An 8,613-nucleotide genomic window follows, 5' to 3' on the forward strand; every position below is an offset into this window, starting at 1 on the left:
TGTGTTTACAGTAGTATACTCATGTAGTCTTTAGTCATTGCAATTTCTTCATCATTTAATGGTCATGGAAAGCAGTAATATTTTTCAATAAATCAATGATATATACATTTTCATCCTATGAAACACTTCATTACATTTTTTTTCTTTATTGTGAAGTGTGATACAGAGTGATTACAGATTCTTATGAAAGGCAGTGAGTACATTTCTTGTTCTACTTGTTACCTCCTCCCTCATTTCCCCCCTCCTTCTTTCCCCTTTCCCCCAAGAGTTGTGCAGTCAGTTTGCACCAAATGGCATTTCTTTACTTAAGTCTGTGAAACCATCTTGTTCCTTTATAGTAAGAAAAATTAACAGTTGTGACTTTTTCTCATAGATCCTATACTTTCTAATCTTCCCAGTACATGTATATACAACCAAATGTCCACACATGGACATACGAACAACCACAATACAATCTGAAAACCCATGAATGTGCAATATTACAAGAAAAACAAGAAAATAAAGTGAAAATATTTACAACAACTCAACCTATAAAGAACTCAATCTTTTTACAAAAATCTTCTAATATCAAATGTCCACTTAAATTGTTTTGTCTTTTACAGATCAATTTTACCAATTAGTACAAATTTATATGTCATTACTAAGTTCATAAACATAATTGAACTATTATATTTCTCTTGAAGCCATAAGACTCAATATAATTTACAAGAAAATATAAGCCCTAACAATGTGACATGGAGTGGTTATTTTCAGTGTGTTATGCTTCTAATTAATGGTAAAACTTAGAGCTCACCCCTTCTGAATTCCAACAAATTTATGAGGCTAATTTCTCAAATTGTACCATCTGTTTCAACTGTCTCTTCTAACGCGGCCATATTCTTTCCCAAAATATGAAACTATTCATGTGTATATCAGCTAGTTGTGGCCATGTCACTTTGCAGCTCACATGGTTTTATTATTTTGTGATTCAAATATTCCAAAAGAAACTATTGAATGGTTGATGTCCTACTAGGTGCCTGAAACACAAACACTACCCAATTACATACATCATTAGTAAATGTTGAGTATTGCAATACTTCACTATTCCTAATATTTCAAATGTTTAATGATTAAACACACACATATATGTTTTCTATATTACTTACCCTAATTTAAACATTTAAAGTTTTTATTGTATAGAAGTCTTCATGAGAATTATAGTGCCAAGTTTTGAAAAACCAAACAATTTTTCCATATCTCTTACAGTCAATTATCTTCATGTCTTTTATTTGTATGCAGCTCTATAAGGTAAGTTAAGCTGACATGGTCCATGATCCTGCTATTTGCACATTCTCATAGGTGGAATGACAGGTGTGAACAACTATTAACTCAGCTTCTTACTGGTCAAGGTAAGGTCTTGAGAACTTTGTGTCTGAGCTAGCAAAATTAATCCAGGTTCAGCAAAACAAAGGTGGATTATTATTTTCCCTCCTATTTGGACACTAAAGCTAAAATGAAAACATATGAACATAGGGTACAATGTATTTCACAGAGGAAAAGAGAGGAGGGATGTTGGAATTAAAAAAGAAGTGGGGCTGGGATTATGGCTTAGTGGCAAGAGTGCTTGTCTCATATACATGAAGCCTTGGGTTCAATTCCTCAGCACCACATATATAGAAAACAACTAGAAGTGGCACTGTGGATCAAGTGGCAGAGTGCTAACCTTGAGTAAAAAGAAGCCAGTGGCAAAGCTTAGGCCAAGAGTTCAAGGCCCAGGACTGGCCAAAAGAAAAAAAAAGAAGAAGAAGTGACAACACATCCATAAAGCCAAGAGAAACAGACACAGTGAAAAAGAGGCTGAAAAATAATTCTTGATCCTGTAGTAGCAGCCCTGGAATTGCTAGTGAAGATACTAGCAATTTTTCTACAAAATAAACCCATACATTTCACATGCCTTAAACTCATATTGAGGTTAGTTGTGACAGTGATTTGTCCTGCAAGACAAGCAGGAGAAAGACAGTTGATGGCTTCTAATATCTCGAACAGGTATTGAGTAAGGCCTTGTCATGAAAGATAGCATGTTTTTTTCATATTGAATCACACTGGCTTACCTAGTAGCCCAGGGTTTGATTCTTCAGCACCACATATACAGAAAAAAGCCAGAAGTGGGACTGTGGCTCAAGTGGCAGAGTGCTAGTCTTGAGCAAAGAAGCTCAGGGACAGTGCCCAAAGTTCAAGCCCCAGAGCAGAGAGAGAGAGAGAGAGAGAGAGAGAGAGAGAGAGAGAGAAAGAGTCAGAGACAGAGACAGAGAGACACAGAGAGACACAGAGAGATTGAGAGACAGGGACAGAGACAGAGAGACAGACACAGACACAGACAGACACAGAGTCACAGAGACAGACATAGAGAGAGAGGAAAAAGGGGAGGAGAGAAAAGAGAAGAAAAGAGAAGAGAAGAGAAGTGAGAAAGAGAGAAATTTGATGCATACCTACTGAGAAGTTTAAGCACTGGATAACTTGTGCAATGGTCCATCTCCATCTCCGGGCTTCCGTCGTATCCCTTAGAAGTTGCTGTGGAAATGGAGCACAGAGCACAGGACCTCAAGAGGGTGAATGCTGCATATATTTCTGCCAAGTAGGACTTACAGCTCAAAGTCTAGGTCTTCCTTCCTGATCTCTTCCCTCTGACAGGATCTTAATGGATGTCTGGGTATAGTAGGAATGTCTTAAGAGAAGCTTTGCCCTAGATTCTTGTATTTACTTCCAGGTAGGACTCAAAACTCCATACCTTAAGCTGCAGTACATCTAAGTACATTCTAATTTTTTTTCAAAGTGCACTGTGTCTCTGTGTACATCACTTTGACAATAAATAAGAAATATATATATGTATATATAAATTAAAAAAACAAAGTGCACTCTGTGCCTGTGTGGAAATACCATAGATAACCATATTATCAAATAAGCTAATTCAAAAATAGAATAATAAATAACATACACACTTGTTATTTCTTTCATTCTATGTATGTAAAAAGAGTTCAACATTTTTGAACTCAAAAATTTATCATAGCATATAAATAGAAAGAAATCAAAGCCTTTGAAAAAATTCAATATCACTTCACAATAAAATCCATTTAGAAACTAAAAACAGAAAGAATGTGCCTTTAAATAACAAGGTTATATATGTTCAACCTAACATTGAGCTAAATGGGGAGAAAATGAAATCATTTCCTTTGACGTGAGAAAGGAGATAAATACACCCACTTCTGCATTCTTATTGAACACAGTGTTTGAATTCTTAACTCAATAGGCAAGAGAAAGAAAGAAACGGGATACAAGCAGGAAAGAAAGAAATCAAGTTAGTCCTATTTTCAGATGATAGGATTCTGTACAGAAAAAACAATGCCTATGAAAGTAGGAAGAGGACTCAGAAATCACCGAGAATAGATTTATTTCTAGTAACTCAGAAAGTTGTTGCAAATAATTTACTAAATTTCAGTGTTTGGGGTCACCCTGTGATCTTTCCAGGTGCTGATACTGAATAATTGCTCCTTTAACAGTATTTCATTATTTTTAATCACTATATCATGTATCATTTTCATTCATTATATCACAGATCATGCACTATCACATTTTCACTATCCTTTGCCATCATATGATGACCAACCTAACATCTCCAATTGAGATCCAACACATAATCTAGTGTCATGGATAAACATAAGCATTAATTTCTAGTTTTATAACATGCCTGAAATTATAGATTCATTTATTTAGGGAAAAATAAGTGTATTTGTCTTTCAGAAATGCATGAATTAACAAAATGTACTCCACATGTGCTCAGACCATTTCCAGCAGCATCTAGGTTTTTGGCAGGCATTCGACTTTCTGGTTGTCTCCTGAGAGCTTTTGCATCAGAAATGTGGCGCACTGATACCTGACCTTTAACAAGCTCTCCAGGCAATTTACATATGGTGTGCACCTCTGAGAGCCACTACAGGCTACCAAACTATTTCTCACTTGTGTGGAGATCTTAATTCTCTCATTTCCCAGGTGGTAGAGTTGCAGAATATTTTTGTCATTTAGTTCAAAGTTCCATTTCCAAAAATATTCTTGTCCTCAAAAAATAAAAAACCTGAATAAACTTTTTCTCTAGGGAAAAAAATATAACAAGGTTTATTTTAAATATGTGAGATTAGAGAGGAGAAACATCGGAAGCAAGGTCATGATCATCTTGGATGTCTGCTAACAGACTAAAGAAACTTGTGGTGAGTTTCCAATTTGGGGGCAAGGAAAGAGGGAAAGGTTTTATGAAAAACTAACATACTTCATATTGAATTTGGAAAGGAAAACCACAAATTTACAAGAAATGTATCCAATGCCTAACGTATGAAAGTGTAGCCTCTCTGTACATCAATTTGACAATAAATAGAAAAAATTATTTGAAAACATGAAAAATAAGTAAAAGAAAATAAATAAACAAGGAAATAAGCTTACCTACTATAATGAGCATAATATTGAAGTCTATATATTTTGTTCATATAAACATATTTAAAGTAACAAGCTCTACATGGAAAACCTGTAAGTTGAAAAAAAAGGTTTATAATTATGCGGTTACATATGTAAAACATCTATAAAAACTTCTTAACATCTGTGATGTTAGTTGGGGGACAAAACTTTAGCTTGACATACATGGAATGTAATTATGGCTGTCCTCCTGTGTTCTTTCATGCTTTTTATTAGTATTGATAAATTTGGATATAAATAAGCAGCAAATAAGCAAATGCCAAGGCCTAGAGTTCATATCTCAGTCCCTTTTATATAAGATTCTGATGCATAATTTAAGCTATTAAAATACAGATTGAAATATTAAATGGGGAAGGGGAGGAAATCTGTCATGGGCTTGAACTCAGCATCTGGGCACTGTCCCTGAGCTTTTAAGTTTTTGTTATCAAGGCTAGCTCTCTACCACTTGATCCATTCCTCCACTTTCAGCTCATAGAATTTCTTGCCCAGGCTGTCTTTGAACCATGATCCTCAGATTTTAGCCTCCTCAGTATCTAGGATTACTGGTATGAGCCACCAGCACCCAGATATTCAAATATTGAATTTACCTGGTAGGAACTAGATAAAAATGCATTGTGGATTGAATGAAATATATATTGTGATAGATTCAATCTGGCATGAGACCCGCCCTATACAAACAAACATTCAAATTTCTGTTAAATTACTTGTCTATTGATACTGCATGTATAAATTTGGCAGCTTAAAATATTAAATAAAACAAAAAATAAAATATGGAAAATAATTCTGTTTATCATCTTACAATGTTGAAGAAAAGATGGTAGGCAAAATCAGAACTTGGAGCAATGTGTAATGGTCCTTTTCTGTTTATCTACTTAGTTCTGTGACAGAAACAGAAAGACTACCAGTTCTAGTCCAGCCTGGACAAGGTGAGAAAGATCCTATAGCAAAACCAAAATGAAAAGGCAAGTACTGAGAGTTTATCTCAGTAATAAGGCCCTTGCTTAGAAATCACATGAATCGGATTCAAGGTCCATTGTTATAAAATAAAAATAAAATGTAGACCCTAGAAACAAAAATTATGTTAGAATGCTAACCTGAACTCTTAACACTCCATAGTTTCTCATTCTGGTTTAATATTTGAATGTAAATCAGTAAATTTAAGAACACTCTACATAGAATAAATCTGTGATTCATATTCATAGAATGGCAGTTAAGATGTCTTAACAACAATTCAAACAACAATTCAAAACTTTTAGTAAACTTAACAACCATTTTTTTTTTTTTTTTTTTTTTTTTTTGGCCAGTCCTGGGCCTTGGACTCAGGGCCTGAGCACTGTCCCTGGCTTCTTCCCGCTCAGGCTAGCACTCTGCCACTTGAGCCACAGCGCCGCTTCTGGCCGTTTTCTGTACATGTGGTGCTGGGGAATCGAACCTAGGGCCTCGTGTATCCGAGGCAGGCACTCTTGCCACTAGGCTATATCCCCAGCCCTTAACAACCATTTGTATTGCAATCTGAAGTTAGTCAAGTCTCCCAGTTAGTATGATCTAGAAATGTAGTACTCATATGCTAAGTTCATTCTCCAAAAGAGCAAAGATGTAGGGAGAAGCAAAATGATTCTCCACTGTCAATAGAAAAGGTAGGATAAGATGACCAACCCCCCTCCCCCCCAAAAAAACCCCATGATCTCTCAGTTTTGTCAGTAATCAAAGTAGAATCCCTATATCATTTAATACTCCCCTAGATATCACTTTTAAAGGATGATTCGTTGAGCCACAAAAAGCTATCAGGTGAGATTTCATATGGTTTAGAACAAACATTATAAAGATTGATATAGCAAACTTTACATGTTACCCAGCAAGGAAGACTATACGATAACATGAGATTACTAATTAATTCTTAAATGCTAATACAGCAGCTAGTGACAGAAGAGCAAATGGGTATTTCCATCCTATAATGATCAAATTCTGCAGAAGGAATTAAAAGGCTTCCCTTCTCTGAAATGTCAGTTGCTTTCTATCTCTAGTCTCTTCCTAAAAGAGTTTAGTGGGAATTTGAATATTTTCTATTGAGTTTTAAAACTATCACAGAGAACTGAGATAAAAGACATAAAGATAGAAAGAAATTTAAAGAAAGGGCTTCTTTTTAAGATCCTTTGTAGTGCACAATGAATGCCAATTTGATTGTTTCACCTGAAGTGAAAATAAAGAGCATTTAAAATTAACATTGAAACAGATATGTAATACAATCAAATGGGAAACAAAATTGAAAGTAGAATGTAGAGCCTTTGCAACCTGCTCTGGATTTTAGTGAAATATCAAGCTACTAACACTAAAATTAAAGGGAAATTATATAATCCGTTTAAACCGTGGTTCCAAAATAATGAAACGTCTCAAGAATATGACCATATTGTTTGCTAGGAAGTAAAGAAGCATTAGTTACCCGTAGCTAATTCTTAAATACTAAAAAAAGCAAACTGCTAATAACAAAACACATAACCCATCCAATGCTCAGAATTCTGTTACCAAACACTCACTGAAGTATTTCTGTTGATTACTTTCAATCAGTCAATCGATTTCCTCTGTAAGTAGAGTAGTGTTTCTCAAGGAGCAAACACACATTTTCCCTTAAAGGCAAAAGTGGAATGACCACATTTATACTCAAAAGTTACTCTTTGTTTATACTGAAAATTGAATACTTCATATATACTAAAAATATGCATTTGTCACCATTGGATTATCCACATCAAATAAATAACGAGCTAGTAAATAACAATTGCTTACAACATTAACCATTGGAATAAACAATGATGAAACATGTAATTTATTTTATTATAATTCTACTGCATTTCCCTTATCTTTTAAGATTCCAGCTGCTGTTACAATTTATATTTTCAAAATGATGAAGACAAATGGAACCACAGTGATTGGATTCCTCCTCATGGGGTTTTCTGATCATCGTGAACTGCAGATCTTACATGCTTTCCTGTTCATGGTGATATACCTAATGGCGTTAGTAGGTAACTTCACCATTATCACCATCACAACACTGGACGAGCATCTCCAATCTCCAATGTATTTCTTCCTGAAGCAACTTTCTCTTGGACATCTCTTTTGTTTCTGTCACAGTGCCCCAGTCCATTAACAATTCTCTGACAGGAAATAGCTACATTTCCTATGCTCAGTGCGTGCTCCAGGTTTTCTTCTTCACATCTTTGGCCTGGGCTGAGTTGTCCAATCTCACAGTGATGTCTTATGACCGCTATATAGCCATCTGCTTCCCACTGCACTATGAGCTCATCATGGATCCCAGAAAGTGTAGGAGAGCTGTGATAGCTGTATGGGTAAGTGGAGGCATCACCGGAACTTTGTACACAGTTGCCACATTTTCTATCACATTTCTGTAGAGCCAAAGTAATTCACCAGTTCTTCTGTGATATCCCCCAGTTGATCAAGCTCTCCTGCTCCAATGATTACCTTGCAGTCATTGGTGTGATTGTGTTCATAGCTGTGGCAGCCTTAGCCTGTTTCATCTCCATTGCCTTCTCCTACATCCACATATTCTCCACAGTTCTAAGAATCCCCTCTGCAGAAGGCCGATCTAAGGTCTTCTCCACCTGCCTGCCACACCTTTTTGTTGTTTCATTTTTTCTCTCCACAGGCATCTGTGCATACCTCAAACCAACTTCAGACTCTTCAACTGCCTTAGATCTTTTGCTATCTATCTTTTACACAGTAATTCCCCCAACACTCAACCCTGTTATCTACAGTTTGAGGAATGAGACCATGAAGAGAGCTATACAGAGGTTAATATTGGATAGAAAAATTCACTGAGAAATAAATGTTTTGTGGTGCCATTAATTACTCTCCAATATTATGTACAAGGAAGTTTTTATCAGAAGAATTCCTTCAACATGTAGTGTTACTGAAAAGCAATTGAAATTCATTGTAGTCATACATCCTTTGTTGAATGGCAACTCCTTTGTACAATTACTTAAAGATAATAAAAAATATTTTATTAAAGCAATATTTTATAGTATATACTATTTCTACATATATATGTATTGTTCCTCTCGTGTTAAAGATTGTTGTACATAAAAATGAATATGAGGCTTA

At 35.4% G+C, this 8,613-nt stretch overlaps 1 pseudogene; it reads left to right on the plus strand.

Moving 5' to 3' along the window:
• Positions 1–7,396: 7,396 nt before the first annotated feature.
• Positions 7,397–8,331, plus strand: LOC125344674 (annotated as a pseudogene).
• The last annotated feature ends 282 nt before the right edge of the window (positions 8,332–8,613 follow it).

Source organism: Perognathus longimembris, unplaced genomic scaffold, assembly GCF_023159225.1.
Source record: "Perognathus longimembris pacificus isolate PPM17 unplaced genomic scaffold, ASM2315922v1 HiC_scaffold_2912, whole genome shotgun sequence".
Taxonomy (NCBI): domain Eukaryota; kingdom Metazoa; phylum Chordata; class Mammalia; order Rodentia; family Heteromyidae; genus Perognathus; species Perognathus longimembris.